The 16,784-nt window shown below is 39.6% G+C and overlaps 1 protein-coding gene and 1 long non-coding RNA gene across 2 annotated transcripts in view; both read left to right on the top strand.

The window, feature by feature from the left end:
• The window catches only part of bin3 (bridging integrator 3), a 120,924-nt gene that overhangs the window by 73,468 nt on the left and 30,672 nt on the right, over positions 1–16,784 (top strand). The window lies entirely within an intron of this gene.
• Positions 1,432–4,590, top strand: LOC117510317. The gene is made up of 3 exons (XR_004560677.1): positions 1,432–1,482; positions 4,435–4,437; positions 4,527–4,590. It is a non-coding gene; the product is annotated as an uncharacterized LOC117510317 (long non-coding RNA).

The following is a 16,784-nucleotide window of genomic DNA, read 5'->3' as shown; positions in this document are numbered from 1 at the left end:
TTCAAAAAGTGAAACTCGTATAGATTCAGTACACTCAGAGTGATATATTTCAAGTGTTTATTTCTTTTAATTTTGATGATTTTGGCTTGCAGCTAATGAAAACTCAACATTCAGTTTTGAACACAAAATTTATACTTCAGGGAATACCTCCCTTTTTAACGTCCAGAGCAGTTAAGCCAATTGAAAGCCATGGTACAAATTATCAGCAATGGATGTCAGCACACAAGCATCCATTCTTATGTCAAAATCGTGTGTGTATTTTTCCATATCAACAGGTTTATTAAACAGCATGATCATTACTGAGATATCTGTTATTATGGAGATTGTGAAAAGCTGTTGTAAAATTTGCCATGTATGTCACATCATTGTTACCTGAAGGTTTGTTGGAGCCTGTTGTTGGCATACTGGCTGCAGGGATGTTTATTGGAGTTGCTGCCACAGCGTGAATGTCTGTTATTGTGCCACAAACAGCCTCAAACATCATTTGACATTTTGTGAGCCAGCTGGCCTGACAAGATAATTTATTACCATACGGGTCAGGGACCACCATATACCACATATACCCCCCCCCCCCCCCAATGAAATTGACCATTTTCTCAAGTGCTTTTTTAACAGAACAAGGAATTTTTAACACGCCTTTTCTAAACATCTTCGTTTTATTTTGGGCATTACTTTATTTTACTTTGCAAAGAGAACCAAAATTATTTTACAGATTTAAAAAAAAAAGGTTTTGCTGGATAACAGCTTACAGTCATTTGTTGTAGTTTTCAGCATGTCCAGACATGTCTCCTGAGTAATCTCAGCCCATGCTTCTTTTGGTGAATCTCAAGCGTCTCCTGATTTGATGGTCTTCTGGCATGGACCTTGGTCTTCAGTTCACTCCACAGATTTTCAATGGGATTCAAATCAGGGCTTTATGTAGGCCACTCAATAATGTTCACTTTGGTCTTCTGGATGTAGTTCTTCACCAGGAGCAATTTATGTTTTCGGTTGTTGTCATGTTGGAAGACAAAGCAACGACCCAGACCCAGTTTTGCTACTGACTGCTTGAGGTTTTGTTTCAAAATCTTTACATATCCTTCATGATTCCTTCTACCTTGACAAGATTCCCAGTTCCAGATGTGCTGAAGCATACCCATAATACTCCTACTGCCATGTTTCACTTTGGGGACTGTGTTCTTTGGGTCATACGCTTCTCTTTTCTTTCTACAAACGTGAGCAACATCTCTATGGCCAAAGAGCTCTGTCTCATCTGAGCAAAGGACACGCTTCCAGTATGCATAATCTTTCTCCAGGTTGTCCTTGGCATACTTTAATCTGGCTTGAACTGGAGTTTTTCTTGGCCTGCAACCTTGCACACTATTCCTGTCCTGGTCTCTACTGAATGCATGCTTTTCACATGATTGTCTTGTTTGAGACCACAGTTCCTAACTTGGTTAAGTCATTCACTAGTGTCTTGACGGTTGTTCTGGGGTCTTTATAGTTCTAAGGTCTTTATAGTTCCATTTTCAGAAAAGAAGCTTGTGTAAAGGGCTCAAGGCATTTTCTGTTAAATGCAGACAACAGAGTGATTCCTATGCATTTTGACCTGCCGAGTTCAAAAATTGCTGTTGGCATGCTGTATCTTTACCCCTTCGCCCCTAATTTGCATAAAACAAAATGGCCACTCATTTCATGAAGCTGTTCAAAAGTCTGCTTGTGTTTGTTTGCATTAGAAGAGAAAATAAAACTTGTATTTCTATGTATTTTGACATGCTGAGTTCAGTTATTGTTGTTGACAAGCTGTATCTTTACTTCTTCACCCCTAATTTACATAAAACAAAGTGGCCGCCCGCTTCACCAAATTTGTCAGAAGTGTGGTGCCGTTTGCTTTGGATGAGAAAATACAACTTATATTTCTATGTAATTTGACCTTCTGAATTAAAATGTTGTTGGAAAACTGTATCCCTACTGCCTCACCCCATAATTAGCAATAAATAAATAAATAAATAAATTTAGTGACTGTCTGGTATTGTTACCAGAAAAAAGGGGGTCATCTTTCATTTGATCAAGGGGAGCAAATGAGCAAAATGAAGTAAAAAAGAATGATAGTTTGAAATGAAACACGTTTCATGGATAAATATGCATGTCTCTAAAGGGCAGATGTGGATAAAACTGTTCTAATATTTTGTTTTTGCTGATCACCACAACCAGCAAGAGGAATGTACAGATCACTATCAAACTTTGCAGCCTTCAGTATTTTTTCATTCATCTTGAAGGTCTCAACATTGTGCAGAGTCTTGTCAGCCTTCTCCTCCTAGCAGAATATGCAAAGGACCCATTTGAATGTACTGGGGGCAATTCTGAGTCTTGCAACTGGACCAGTGGAAGGACCTGCAATGGGTTCCTCGGTGTTTTGAGACATTGACCTTTTCTCTAGTCTCCTTATATTTGTCTTGTTGGTGAACCAGCTGTAACAGGATCTGTGCCATTTTAGAGACGTCTCATCAGAACTCAATATCCTCTCAGTTGTGAGTTTGTTCTCCATATCTTTGAGCTTGTGACGGACTCTTGCACTATTCTGCAATGTAGCCCTTCCTTTGTCACTACCCTGAACAAGATTTTCTTTAATGTAATCCTGACAGATGATCCAGACATCACCATCCACAGAAGAATCTTGTTTCATGCTGCCTAAGGCTTCCATTTTCCAATTCAAGACAACAGGGATTGTTACCTAAATAAGTATTAAGAACAGTCAAAATGTTTTGATCACGAGTGAAGTATGCAACAAGAGAAAGTGCTAACAAGAGGAAGTCACTCCACAGTTGAAGTGATGAATGCAACGAAACCTAAATGCTAGAGAACACAGAGATTCAACTATATTATCTTACTACCTAACACTTTCAAGATTATATGCAAAACAGTCTAGTGACAAGGGACACTAGCAACCTAACACAGTGTATATAAAGAGAATCAGCAGACAAGAGACAACACAAATCTGATCTAATGCTACTAAGTGTAATATATTGTACAGTGGTCCCTCGTTTATCGCGGGAGCTACATTCTAAAAATAACCCGCCATAAGCGAAATCCACAAAGTCGTCAGCGCTATTTTTTGCAATTATTATAGATGTTTTAAGGCTGTAAAACCCCTCAATACACACTTTATACACTTTTCTCAAACTCTCTCCTGTGTAAACACTCTCTTTTTTCTTCTGGGCGAGAAGATTATAAAGAGACACACGCAGAACTCTCCCTGTGCTCACTGCCTCCGGAGGTACAGATGTGGGACCCGCAAAGAATCCAAGTCCTCTCTCGGTGGCCATGGAGCTCTGCGGCTGTGGTCAACATCTGCATCAAAACAGCGAGCGTACTCTCTAGACCTGTTGCCAGATTTGGCGCAGCTCCGCACAGCAGACAGGAGGGTGGTGTGAGTGGCCCGCTGCTGCGTTTACCGAGCCCGCAGACTCAGTAAGTGCGTCGGAGGCAGTGAGAGCAATCGCTGTGATACCAACCGGTGCTGCCACCGGCCTGCCTGATAAGGACGCAGAACACAATGCGCTGCTAAAAAAAAAAAAAAAGCATGCAGAATTGCACAAAAAAAAATCTGCGAAACTGCGAGGCCGCGAAAGGTGAACCGCGTTATAGCGAGGGACCACTGTACTACTACACCAATACCACAGAATTGGAACTTGTGCACACAAACCAACACACTAGAACATGAACATGCACAGATATAGATGAACAAAGTATCTCAGAGTCTCCCTAACATGAGTGTGAAAGGAAGAACTCCACAAATATATCAGGGAACGATGCAGTTTGATTGACCACATCTATTCTGTGGCTGCTGCTGCTGTTGAGTCACTGTGGCACCATGTGCCTGGCCACTGGCCAGTGAGGCCTGTCCTCTGGTGTCAAAGCTGTATACATTATCTGTGCTGTACTGAGCCAATTATATAGGTTTTCACATAGTATTATCATTATATTGTTCAGCATTTGTGATGGAAAAAATGCACAAGAGTCATTCATATGCCATAAAGGAATTAATATAATGATATTGTGACTTTTAAATCCACAGGAGATGTTTTCAACAGGCCAGTATAACTAAGATTGACAAATGCATGCATGTGTAGGCCTGATTGTGCAGCAGAGGCATGGGAATTTTTTTATAGCAATTTCTTTTGTAGAACAAGCTTCAACAAAGTATGAAAACAGCAGGCGGCCATGTTGTTTCATGCATATTAAGGATGAAGGAGAGGAAATACAGCTTGCAAATAAGAAACTATGAACTCAGCAGTTCAAATAATACAAAGATAAGAGTTTTCATTGCGTTTCTTAGGCAAAAATAAGCAGACTTTGGGAAAACGTGAAAAACTGGGTGGCCATTTTGCTTTATGCAAATTAGGCAGTGAAGGAGTAGCGATACAGCATGCCAACAGCAGTTTTTGAACTCAGCAGGTCAAAATACATAAGAATCAGCCTGTCTGCTTTTAAAAGAAAATGCCCGGGGTAGTCTACTTATCTGAAAATATAACCTAACTATTTAGACACATCTCTCAGTGGTTTTCATTCCAGATTCTTTGAAATCTTTCACTTCTTACCTCTGCTAGGATAACCCTCAGTTTAACTTCATTTTACAGGCTTTGAACATTACAAAGTTAAAGCACATCATTGTACAACAATGGTTTGTGCTATGGCTCAAAAAAGGTCAGTTCTTAAGTGAGCTAATAATTTTGACTCTGGTAGTTTTAGATTTTTGTGAAATCATTTTGTTTCTGCATGTAAAGTCAAATAATGTAAGTGCCCAAATGAAAACTAAGATGTTAAGAAATGCTGTGAAAATTCCTTAAATTGGGGGGGGGGCCTTATAATTTTTTTAATCTGTAAAGCTACTTTAGCTTTGCAATTGTTTGTGATCAGTCACACAGAGCAATCAAAAAATATGTCAAAGAAAAGGTCAGAGCTTTTTGGGGTAGGTTGTTTGGATGGACGGCAACACTATCAGGATGTCAAATGTAATGCTGTATGTCATTGTAATCAACACTCAACGTTAGACATCTGCAAGTGTTCTCAAGAGAAGTACTTTTCCAGATGAATCCACATTTCAGCTTTACCAGACAAATGACGAGTCTAAAAGTGAGGGAAAATTTGTGAGGAGAGTGACCTGTGATGGGGTGATTTTTTTTTTTTTGTTTTGGCTTGGGTTAAAATCCTATGGATAACAATCTCAGGTACATTTCATGGGTGAATTTTGAACTGCTCTACTCGTTTGGCTGAAATAGGATCATCTTCCCATTCCATTCTGATTCTTCTCTTGCTGACATTCCTGATGTTTAATTTGTAGTGTTTGAAGCTTTTCCAGATTGAGAGCACATTGTTTTTCGTGTTGGTTGTGTTCCATTCTTGTATGCCTGTCCTTTGGGGCAGCTGTAACTATACAGGCACTTGTTGTTCAGGACTCTTTCATAGCTGTACTTCGTGTAGGTCGCATATTTGGTTGTCAGATATCTACAGGTTATTTGTCTCATACGCTTTAGTTTTTGGTTCGAGTCATTGCCACAGGTTGTTACAGTATGAATCATACTTTGCACCACATGCATGTATCCTTGAAGTACACTGTGTACGGTTGACTCTTTTAATAAGGCTTTAAAAAATACAAGAATTCACAGTACACATGAAATCACAACAAATGTATTGTTCAACTTTTCCAATATTTGTTTTCTTGACTTATTGCCCTCTTATGCCTGACTGGATTTTCATATATAATGCAGAGTTTATATGTATTTTATAAAATCTTGGCATTGGGGTCATTCTTTGGGTAACTGAGAGCAACATGCCACAAAAACAGTAACCATAAACTGATCTCCAAGCTGTGCAGCAGTATTCAAGCTGCAACGCAAACTCGCCCTCGGATGTTTTGATATGTTCTGTCCATGTCTTAAAACATTTTCACATAAGGAAAAGAAAAACCACAAACAACTGATATGTCACTACGGTCAAAATGAAACCAGAAAATTATATTTTCAATGTTTCAGAAAAGAAATGTTTGTTTAATATGATGGCTGCTCGTTTCTAATGTGATACATTTTTTGCTTTTATTGCGAACTAAAGGTTATTTTTTGTGCAATAACCAAGTTCCAAGTCCAGTTCATGTCTTCCTCCGATTGTCATGCATGTCTTTGAATAGTGGAGAGAAATTTACAAGCGGCAGATGATTAATGTAAAATGTGGTGCGGTCTCTGTTTTTAGCCAGAGGAGGTAAATGCTGTGCTATTTACCTTGTTCTTAGACATCAGTTTCTTGTGTTTGATGTACAGACTAACACTGAAATGGTTAAGAAGCTCTAGTTAGGCTAAACACTGTGTTCTAGTTCCACACAAATCATGTTGACAAGGTTTTGTATGAATGTGGCTGAAGCAGGCACTTCTTCCTTCCCTGTAGTGTGTCTCTCGCAAGATATGTGGGGTTTTGAAGTTATGTATACAGTAAAACTCACTTATAATGGCTTCAGGTGGACCACCAAATATTGTCTGTTATAATCGACATCCATTATATGTAAAAAATAAAATAAAGTTATATCTACAGTGAAGAAAATGTATTTGAACACCCTGTGATTTTGCAGGTTCTCCCACTTAGAAATCATGGAGGGGTCTGAAATTTTCATCTTAGGTGCATGTCCACTGTGAGAGACAAAAAAAAAAAAAAAAATCCGGAAATCACAATGTATGATTTTTTTTTTTTTTATAATTTATTTGCATGTTACTGCTGCAAATAAGTATTTCAACACCTGCCAATCAGCAGAAATTCTGGTCCTCAAAGACCTGTTAGTCCGCCTCTAAAAAGTCCACCTCCACTCCACTTATTATTCCAAATTAGAAGCACCTACTTGAGGTCGTTAGCTGCATAAAAACACCTGTCCACCCCACACAATCAGTAAGACTCCAACTACTAACATGGCTAAGACCAAAGAGCTGTCCAGAGACAAAATTGTAGACCTCTACAAGGCTGGAAAGGGCTATGGGGCAATTGCTAAGCAGCTTGATGAAAAAAGATCAACTGTTGGAGCAATTATTAGAAAATGGAAGAAGCTAAACATGACTGTCAATCTCCCTCGGACTGGGGCTCCATGCAAGATCCCACCTTGTGGCGTATTAATGATCCTAAGAAAGGTGAGGAATCAGGCCGGAACTGCACAGGAGGAGCTTGTCAATGACCTGAAGAGAGCTGGCACCACTGTTTCCAAGGTTACTGTGAGTAATACACTAAGACGTCATGGGTTAAAATCATGCATGGCAAGGAAGGTTCCCCTGCTTAAATCAGCACATGTCCAGGCCTGTCTTAAGTTTGCCCATGACCATTTGGATGATCCAGAGGAGTCATGGGAGAAAGTTATGGGGTCAGATGAGACCAAAATAGAACTTTTTGGTCTTAATTCCACTCGCCGTGTTTGGAGGAAGAAGAATGCTGAGTACCATCCCAAAAACACCATCCCTACTGTGAAGCATGGGGGTGGAAGCATCATGCTTTGGGGGTATTTTTCTGCACATGGGACAGGACGACTGCACTGTATTAAGGAGAGGATGACCGGGGCCATGTATTGCGAGATTTTGGGGAACATCCTCCTTCCCTCAGTTAGAGCATTGAAGATGGATCGTGGATGGGTCTTCCAACATGACAATGACCCGAAGCACACAGCCAAGATAACCAAGAAGTGGCTTCGTAAGAAGCATATCAAGGTTCTGGAGTGGCCTAGCCTGTCTCCAGACCTAAACTTGGAGGGAGCTCAAACTCTGTGTTTCTCAGCGACAGCCCAGTAACCTGGCTAATCAAGAGAAGATCTGTGTGGAGAAATGGGCCAAAATCCCGCTGCAGTGTGTGCAAACCTGGTGAAAAACTACAAGAAACATTTGACCTCTGTAATTGCAAGCAAAAGCTACTGTACCAAATATTAACATTGATTTTCACAGGTGTTGAAATACTTATTTGCAGCAGTAACATACAAATAAATTATTAAAAAAAAAAAATCATACATTGTGATTTCCGGATTTTTTTTTTTTTTTTTTTTAGATTATGTCTCTCACAGTGGACATGCACCTAAGATGAAAATTTCAGACCCCTCCATGATTTCTAAGTGGGAGAACTTGCAAAATCGCAGGGTGTTCAAATACTTATTTTCCTCACTGTATGTCGCGGATTAGTTACAGTCAGGAGGCGCCGAATGATCTATGGCGAATAACCAGCTTCGATTAGGTTTATGAATTTCCTTGATTAAAAGCCTGATCTTGAGTCGGGATCTGCCTTAATGACATTATGTCAATTAAAAAGGATTACATTTACAACCCCAATTCCAATCAAGTTGGGACGTTGTGTAAAATGTAAATAAAAACAGAATTCAATGATTTTCAAATCCTCTTCAACCTATATTCAGTTGAATACACTACAAAGACAAGATATTTAATGTTCAAACTGATAAACTTTGTTGTTTTTGTGCAAATATTTGCTCATTTTGAAATGGATGCCTGCAACACGTTTCAAAAAAATTGGGATGGGGCAACAAAAGACTGGGAAAGTTGATGAATGCTCAAAGAACACCTAATTGGAACTAAGTGAGTGTCATGACTGGGTATAAAAGGCTCAACCATTCACAAAGATGGGGCAAGGATCACCACTTTGTGAACAACTGCATGAAAAAATATTCCAACAGTTTAAGAACAATGTTTCTCAACATTCAATTGCAAGGAATTTAGGGATTCCATCATTTACAGTCCATAATATAATCAGAAGATTCAGAGAATCTGGAGAACTTTCTACACGTAAGTGGCAAGGCTGAAAACCAACATTGAATGCCCGTGACCTTCGATGCCTCAGGCGGCACTGCATTAAAAACCGACATCATTGTGTAAAGGATCTTACCGTGTGGGCTCAGGAACACGTCAGAAAACTGTGATCCAAAGCGGTTTGGTTAATGTGTCAGGGTTCTCACCGGCGTTATGACAGTGTAGCCGGCCATTACGCAACTGCCTGAAACAATTACGCTGCAGTTTGGCCATTATGTTGTTTTAGAGGGTGTGTAGCGGGAAAATGATAATTTCTCTGCATTGATTGTGGATACGAGGTTTTGAGAAGCAATGGATCCACAGTTTATTCATCAACCTCCGTTGATGAATAAACCTCAACCTCTCAAAGCCATTTAAAGATTTCTGCTGATTAAAGTCGCTATCTGGAGTCTTTTCTGTTGTTGTGGGCAAGAAAAGAGAGTTGTCCGCCGGTTAACACCGTACAGTTTTTATTCGTTTCTTATAATGAGCCTTTTCCATGGGGCAGTGCAAGAAGGTTCTCTGGTGTGGACTGTTGGAGAATTTAAGGCACTTAAGACACTTCCATGCATTTAACCAGGCAGCACAGTGGCTTAGTGGTTAGCACTGTTAACTCGCAGCAAGAAGGTCATGGAATCAATTCCCACCTGTGGCCTTGCTGTATGGAGTTTGCATGTTATCCCCATGTTTGTGTGAGTTCCCTCCTGGTGCTCCGGCTTCCTCCCACATTCAAACACATGCAGATTAGGTGGACTGGAAACTTTATAATTGTCCAGGTCTCCCTTGTAAAAGAGGTCTTGATCTCACTGGGCCTAACCTGGTTAAATAAAGCTTAAATTAAAATGAACCTCTGCACGTCCGAGCAATTTGTCATGCCAATGTTACCTGCTTTGTCCTGCTTAGATGCTGCGCTTTGTGCTGCTGAACACCACATTATATAAAATAATTATTTTGTAATGGGTTAATCATTTGCTCTCAGAACTTGTCTGATGAAACCACCTCTAATCACTCCCAGGATCACAAAGGAATTTTCTACAGCTGCATCTTTCTCGTGCACTTCATGACGTGGTGAACACACAAGGTAATTATTTATGATGTTTATATTGTAATGGCTTGGTAAAATAGTTTCCTTTTCATTCCTTCTCATGAGTATCTGTAAAATTACGTTTATTATAAATTTAATGTCTTATCATGATCGTTCTGATGAGCTGCGCTGTCATGCACTGCGCTGATGCAGTGACTTGCACTGACACAGTGTTTTTGAGTACCTTATGCAGTGTTCACCTCTAGTTCACATAATTAATGCATGCCAGAGATTTTGAACACTTTTATTTTATTTATTTTATTTTTATTTTATTTGCGCACTTGCATGCAGCTGCGCACAGTTTACGAATTTGCTCTCTGGCATGCCAGATTGCATGTCAGTGTGAGGATCAAATTTGTGCAAGCGTCAAGGTACCTTTAGCGTGGCACAGCCATGCTGCGGGTGCAAGTATTATATGGGGGACCCCGGAGGCATTCTCCCCCAGAAAACTTTTAAATTTATAACCCTCTGAAACACTATTGCCTGCATTTTGAGGGCCAAATTTTGTGAAGTAAAACAATAATTTATTTTTATCTTTGTTACAGCCTTACTTTAACACCAAAAGGAGAGAGGCATCAGGCCAAAACCTAGAAAAGTGTAGAAATGTGTCAAAGGAACATCAGAATTATTAATTTATACACAGCAGTTTACTAAAGAAAATCCTTACAAATGTTTTTTTTTTTTTATTTATTTCAAGATGAATTTCTGGTTACTTTACATTTTGAATTTAAAAAACATTTCTTACATGAAAAAAAACTTTAAAATAAAAAAGTTTAAAGTAATTTTTTTTAAGAAATGTAAATTAAACCCATAACTTATCTGTTTTTGTTGCTACATTACAATTGGACAAGACCTTTTGTCCAATGTGAGCGAAAATCCATTATACAAAATCTGATATATACCATGTTTGTTACATGGAAAACCATACAAAAACATTGGGACTTTTGCTTTTGTCTGGTGAGTGGTGAATGCGAATATCTGGATTATAACATGACAGTTTAGGTGAGTTTTGCTGTAGTTTGAAATGACCTTTTTTGTTAGACTCTTCAACTGCTGGTAAATAATCAGTCTGAATTAGGATCCAAAACCAATACTGTGTTGTTTCATCACTAAATTATAAAACAAGGGTTTGGACAGGACAGTGCAATAGAGAGAGACACACACACAAAACTATGTAAAATTATTACTAGTTTTTGCAGTTGTACTTGTATAATGTGTATTTTCATTGCTGTTGCAGGTACCCATTTTTTGTTACGATATCACAAAGTGACTTTTTTTTTCACAACATAAATACTTCAGTCTTTTTGTGTTTTGGGTCAAAGTGTTACCATAAAAAAGTAACCAGAGTTTTTCCTTTCAAGCAATGGCAGCAATAATTTTGGTTGCCTTAATTTCTGCTTTAGCTTGAACATAGGTCATTGAAAAGGGTTTCGCTCACAGCTCTTTAAATTTTACAGGAGCTGTTTTGAGTGACTAGACAAAGTAAAATGTGGGTTGGACTGAGCATGTGGGTTTGGGACCTGCTCTTTGCTTGTTCCAGGACTTTGGTTTGGTGGAGTGCCCAGAAGACTGCTCCAGCCAGTTTGACTATTTTCAGGATAGACTCAAGTTCTACATTCTTCACATTTATCATTTTACATTTTTTCTCATTAGAACTGAAGAAAATTTTTGAATGACTATTGTTGTGTACAGTTGATTAAATAAGTGATCAGTTGTTTATGCTGCCACAGTGTCTTGGTTCAAGTGATATTTAAATGCATTGCTTACCTTCAAATACTTATCTCCTAAAAAAAACAGGAACCTTTTCCCAGTTTGTTACCGTGCTGCTGCGGAGTCTGTGACACTGCCTCTGCTCGCCTTTTGTTCACCACCGGGGGCAGCACCACACACAATAGTAAAAAACGCAGCACAGAAGAAACCCACATACTATGGGAGAGACTAAATCATGGGTGGATGTGGAGTATTGTTTGTTCTCTGTTTTTAAGAAAAAAAATCCCTCCCTCATCACTTTTTTCTAATATCAAGGATGCTAAAGTAATTTTCTTATGGGGTCTAATTGTCCCGCAGTGAAACTTTTTAAAATTAGGGCTGTGCACGGGTGAGTTTGCGTTGCATGTGTTTACTATAATTTCTGGACTATAGAGCACACCTGAATATTAGCCGCACCCGCCAATATTAAAAAGAAAAAAGATTTTTTTTAACTTTTAAATACGTACTGGAAATGCTTTTTTTCCCCTAAAGTTACATGTACGTAAATATTGACTCGCATGCCATTCAGTCCGCGCGCACGGGGTCCCTACTCCACATGGAGAACGGAGTAATTTTATAACTTTTTCTTGAGATTTCATTGTGTATGCAGCCAAGATCGCTTGCAGGCTGTGGTAAATGAGACGTTATTGAGGCGCTGTGACTTTTTCGACTTATTGCGCCAAGACTGAGAACTGGTGGGGAAGGAGGGGGGGAGGAGGCTATACTCAGCTAACTGATCTGACAGCGCAAAGTGCCGCAGAGTGACTTTTCTTCACTACAACACACAGGTGAGACCTTATATTTACTGTGTGTGTGTGTGTTTGTGTGAGAATTCACACCGCATGAGGAGTGCAGCTTTCAGGAAATCAATTGACAGCATCAACTGACATATTTGTTGTTTATTTGAGAACATTATATTTAACTTATTACCAGGCAGCACTTTGCAATTATTTTATTTTCGTGTTTGTATAATGTTACAATAAATTGTTAGTTTAAACAACAAGCAAATTTAGGTTTTGCATTTTGTTCCCATACTGTACCGAAAATGAACCAAGCTGTGACCTGTGTATATATATGTATATGTGTGTGTATATATATATGTATATGTGTGTGTATATATATATGTATATGTGTGTGTGTGTATGTACAGTTGTATGCAGAAGTTTGGGCACTCCTGATTATTTTCATGATTTTCCTTTATAAATCATTGGTTGTCTGGATCAGAAATTTCAATTAAATATATCATATAACAGATGAACACACTGATATTTGAGAAGTGAAATGAAGTTTCTAGTATTTACAGAAAGTATGCAATAATTATTTAAACAAAATTAGGCAGGTGCATAAATTTGGGCACCCTTGTCATTTTATTGATTTGAGTACATTTAGCACTAATTATTGGAACACAAAATTGGTTTGGCAAACTCATTGACCCTTGACCTCCTTACACAGATGAATCCAATCATGAGAAAGGGTATTTAAGGCGGCCATTTGCAAATGTTTTTACTCTTTGCATCTCTTCTAATGAGTGGCAACATGAGAGCCTCTAAACAACTCTCAAATGACATGAAAACAAAGATTGCTCGACATCATGGTTTAAGGGAAGGATACAAAAAGCTATCTCAGAGATTTCAGCTGTCAGTTTCCACTGTGAGGAACATAGTGAGGAAATGGAAGACTGCAGGCACAGTACGAGTTAAGGCCCGAAGTGGCAGGCCAAGAAAAATCTCAGATAAGCTGAAGTGAAGGATGGTGAGATCAGTCATAGTCAACCCCCAGACCTGCTCCAAAGACCTATAACATGATCTTGCTGCAGATAGTCTCTCTGTGCATCATTCAACTATACAGCGCACTTTGAACAAGAAGATGCTGTATGATGTTGTAATGTAGAGGAAGCCTTTTCTGCATACACGCCACAAATAGTCGCTTGACGTATGCTAAAGCACATTTGGAAAAGCCAGCTTCATTTTGGAATAAGGTGCTGTGGACTGATGAAACTAAAATTGAGTTATTTGGATATAACAAGGGGCGGTATGCATGGCTGAAAAAGAACACAGCATTCCAAGGAAAATGCTTGCTACCTACAGCAAAATTTGGAGAAAATTAAAATAAAATTTGGTTCCATCATGCTGTGGGGCTGTGTGACCAGTGCAGGTACTGGGAATCTTGTTAAAATTGAGGGTCACATGGATTTCAGTCAATATCAGCAGATTCCTGAGAACAGTGTTCATGAATCAGTGACGAAGTTGAAGTTGTGCCTGGGCTGGATCTTTCAACAAGACAACTGCCCTAAACACTGCTCAAAATCTACTAAGGCATTCATGCAGAGGAACAAGTACAACGTTCTGGAATGGCCATCTCAGTCCCCAGACCTGAATATTATTGAAAATCTGTGTTGTGATTTTAAATGGGCTGTCCATCATCGGAAACCAACTAACCTGAGATGTTTTGTAAAGACTTGTCCAAAATGCCTTCAACCAGAATCCAGACTCTCATTGGAAGATTATAGGGAGCGTTTAGAGCCTGTTATTTCTGCAAAAGGTGGATCTACTAAATATTGATGTATTTTTTTTTTTCTGTTGGGGTGTCCAAATTTATACACCTGCCTAATTTTGAATTAATTTAGAATTATTACACACTTTCTGTAAATACTAGAAACTTTGTTTCACTTCTCAAATATCAGTGTGTTTGTCTGCTATATGATATATTTAACTGATTAATAAAGCTAATTAAACTGATTTATAAAGAAAAATCATGAAACTTATCAGGGGTGCCCAAACTTCATAAAACTATATATATAGTTTTATTCAAAGGTTAATCACTAAATCACCTGCTTTTTGTGAGCAGGCAGGAGAAATTGCTGGGATTGTTCCAACATTCCTCTTTTCCAACAGGACAAAGCTAAGCATTTTGAAGCACATAATTCCACCCAACCACTCACTTAAGGTGTCATGTTATTTCATAATTTAAACATCAAAGCACCTATGGCCATAATTTGAACAAGCTCTAACAAACTTCAACATGTTCACCACAGTAGTAGCATAAAGCGTTCCACTCTGTAGAATAAGGACACATTTATTTATCGGTACAGAATGCATTGCATTGGTATGCTAATCATATGACTGACATAGTGGGTAGTGACTTTCTGATTGGCTGAGAAATTTACATAATGCCAGAAATATCCTACAAACAAAATTCTTGCACTCTGGTTCTTCTTTCCTAAAACTTGAGGCGATCAGTAAGACAACCTGCACACATTGGGTAGTACAAGCGCCAAGTTCCGAAGGTCCTGTGTCCGAATGGTCCCCCTAAAAATCGGCCCCCCTGATGACGTGGTTCACAGATTAACACCTCATTTCTGCTTCAAACTGCACACCAGTCATCATCTATCTCAGCGACAGATATCTGAAGTTTTTGTACAATAATCATTTCCACATAAATTCAGCTTTATTTCATCATAAAAGGTGGCAGAAGTGATCAGAGCGCCACTGCTAAATGAGATGCTAGCTGATGCGTTCACTGTGTGTCTGACATTTCAAAGCTTCACAGAATTTCGCCTCGTTTCTGCTTAAAACTGACTTTAGAATGATTTAAGAGGTTTTACCTTTGTCATCTGATGGTTAATAATCCCATTAATCCATTTGATTGCTTTGGGTGAAGAGTCTCAGACGTGCTGCTCTGGTCCGAAGTGACACATGCGCAAATGCAAAAGGCGGACCTATCGGTCTACTACACTGGCTCTGTAAACTTAGCGGACGTGGCGGGTGTTTATTTTGTTTTTATGTAGCAAAGTTAAACAATCATATTACCAGTCTTCCATGAGCTTTGAACTTGTAAAAGTGTTTGCAGACACAGAAGTAGCAGCATTACTCAGCAGATTTAGATCTGTAAAACTGAGCGATCGATTGGCTCATAGTACATTTACATGTATTGATGTAGTTGTATCTATTACTTTAAAATATATTTTTGATTCATAGCAGTTAATTATTACTGCAGCATACCCCAAAACTGTTTAATTGGAAGCACCATTTTCCCTGTTAAGCTCTTTCTCTAAGATGTGTTTGTGATTGAAGCTCTTTGTATCTAAGTACAGTTTCTCACATGTGGGGGACCTCTGACCTGGTTGTACTTTTTTGTTTTAACACACTTTCAGAGTGGATTTTGACAGCGAGGTCGCACTTGATTTTTCTTTGCACCTCTCTTAGTAAATAAAAATTCTTTCCAGAACACAAAAGGTTCAGTTCCAGATCCAGGCATGGCTGCGCATTTCCTTTTAGCGAAGTGGCTAAAAGTGAGCTGAAGGCAAAGTAGCGATTGTGAGCACTTTTTTTGGTCAGTCGACTCCCTGGAATATCACCTCGGGTTTGCTAGGTGTTTAAAAGCTAGTGCGGCTCAGTCGAAGACTGCTCCAGCTACTCCCTCCAAGCTGACTGTTGATTCTGACGGCACAAACAGCAAACCCTGCTGCTCCAGTGAAACAGACACAAAAGCATCCACCCTTTGCTCTTCTTCGCGTTGATACGAGATGTTCTGCCGCAGGGCCCGCGAGTAGAGAGAGCCAGCAGATAAAACGTGCAGCGATAATGAAGGCAGCAGTGGCCCAGGTCTGTGTGTTTATTTCTGGGGCTGAGGAGGGCGCGAAGCCCCGCCGGCACACTGCTGCTGAAGCTGAGCCCCAGTGTAGATGGCAGCGGCGCAGCAGAGGATGCTCCGTTTGGAGGGATATTGATTTCCTCTGCGATCTGTGTGTATTTTTGGGAGGCCTGTGTGCCGAGATGGCCTCTGCCCCATGACTCACTGATGGAGACTGCTGCTTGAGCGCCGGCCTCAGGCTCCGCTGAGCCTCTGAGGAATAGCTCCCCCCCCCTCTCTGTGGGAAGGGGCAGAGGGTAGAGGGCACCAGCATGCTTAAGCAAATCTGCCGCTGATATTCTCCCTCCTCGCTGCATGCTCTCACCTTAGAAGCAGCTTGAGTCGGGGAGGGAGGGGGACTAGTGTGAATATGTAAAACAAATGTGAATTCCCATGTACTTATTTGTTATTGGTTCTCTGTTTTCCCTCAAACCAAAATCAGCCATTTTGTACTTGGAACTCTGCCTGTGTGAAGCAGCGAATGTGAGATCTCATAGCTAGTTGGGGCATTTATTTATTTTACA

The sequence above is a fragment of the Thalassophryne amazonica genome, chromosome 5 (assembly GCF_902500255.1).
Source record: "Thalassophryne amazonica chromosome 5, fThaAma1.1, whole genome shotgun sequence".
Lineage (NCBI taxonomy): Eukaryota > Metazoa > Chordata > Actinopteri > Batrachoidiformes > Batrachoididae > Thalassophryne > Thalassophryne amazonica.
Note: the sequence above shows the minus strand (reverse complement) of the source record. Positions and strands in the feature narration are given on the sequence as shown.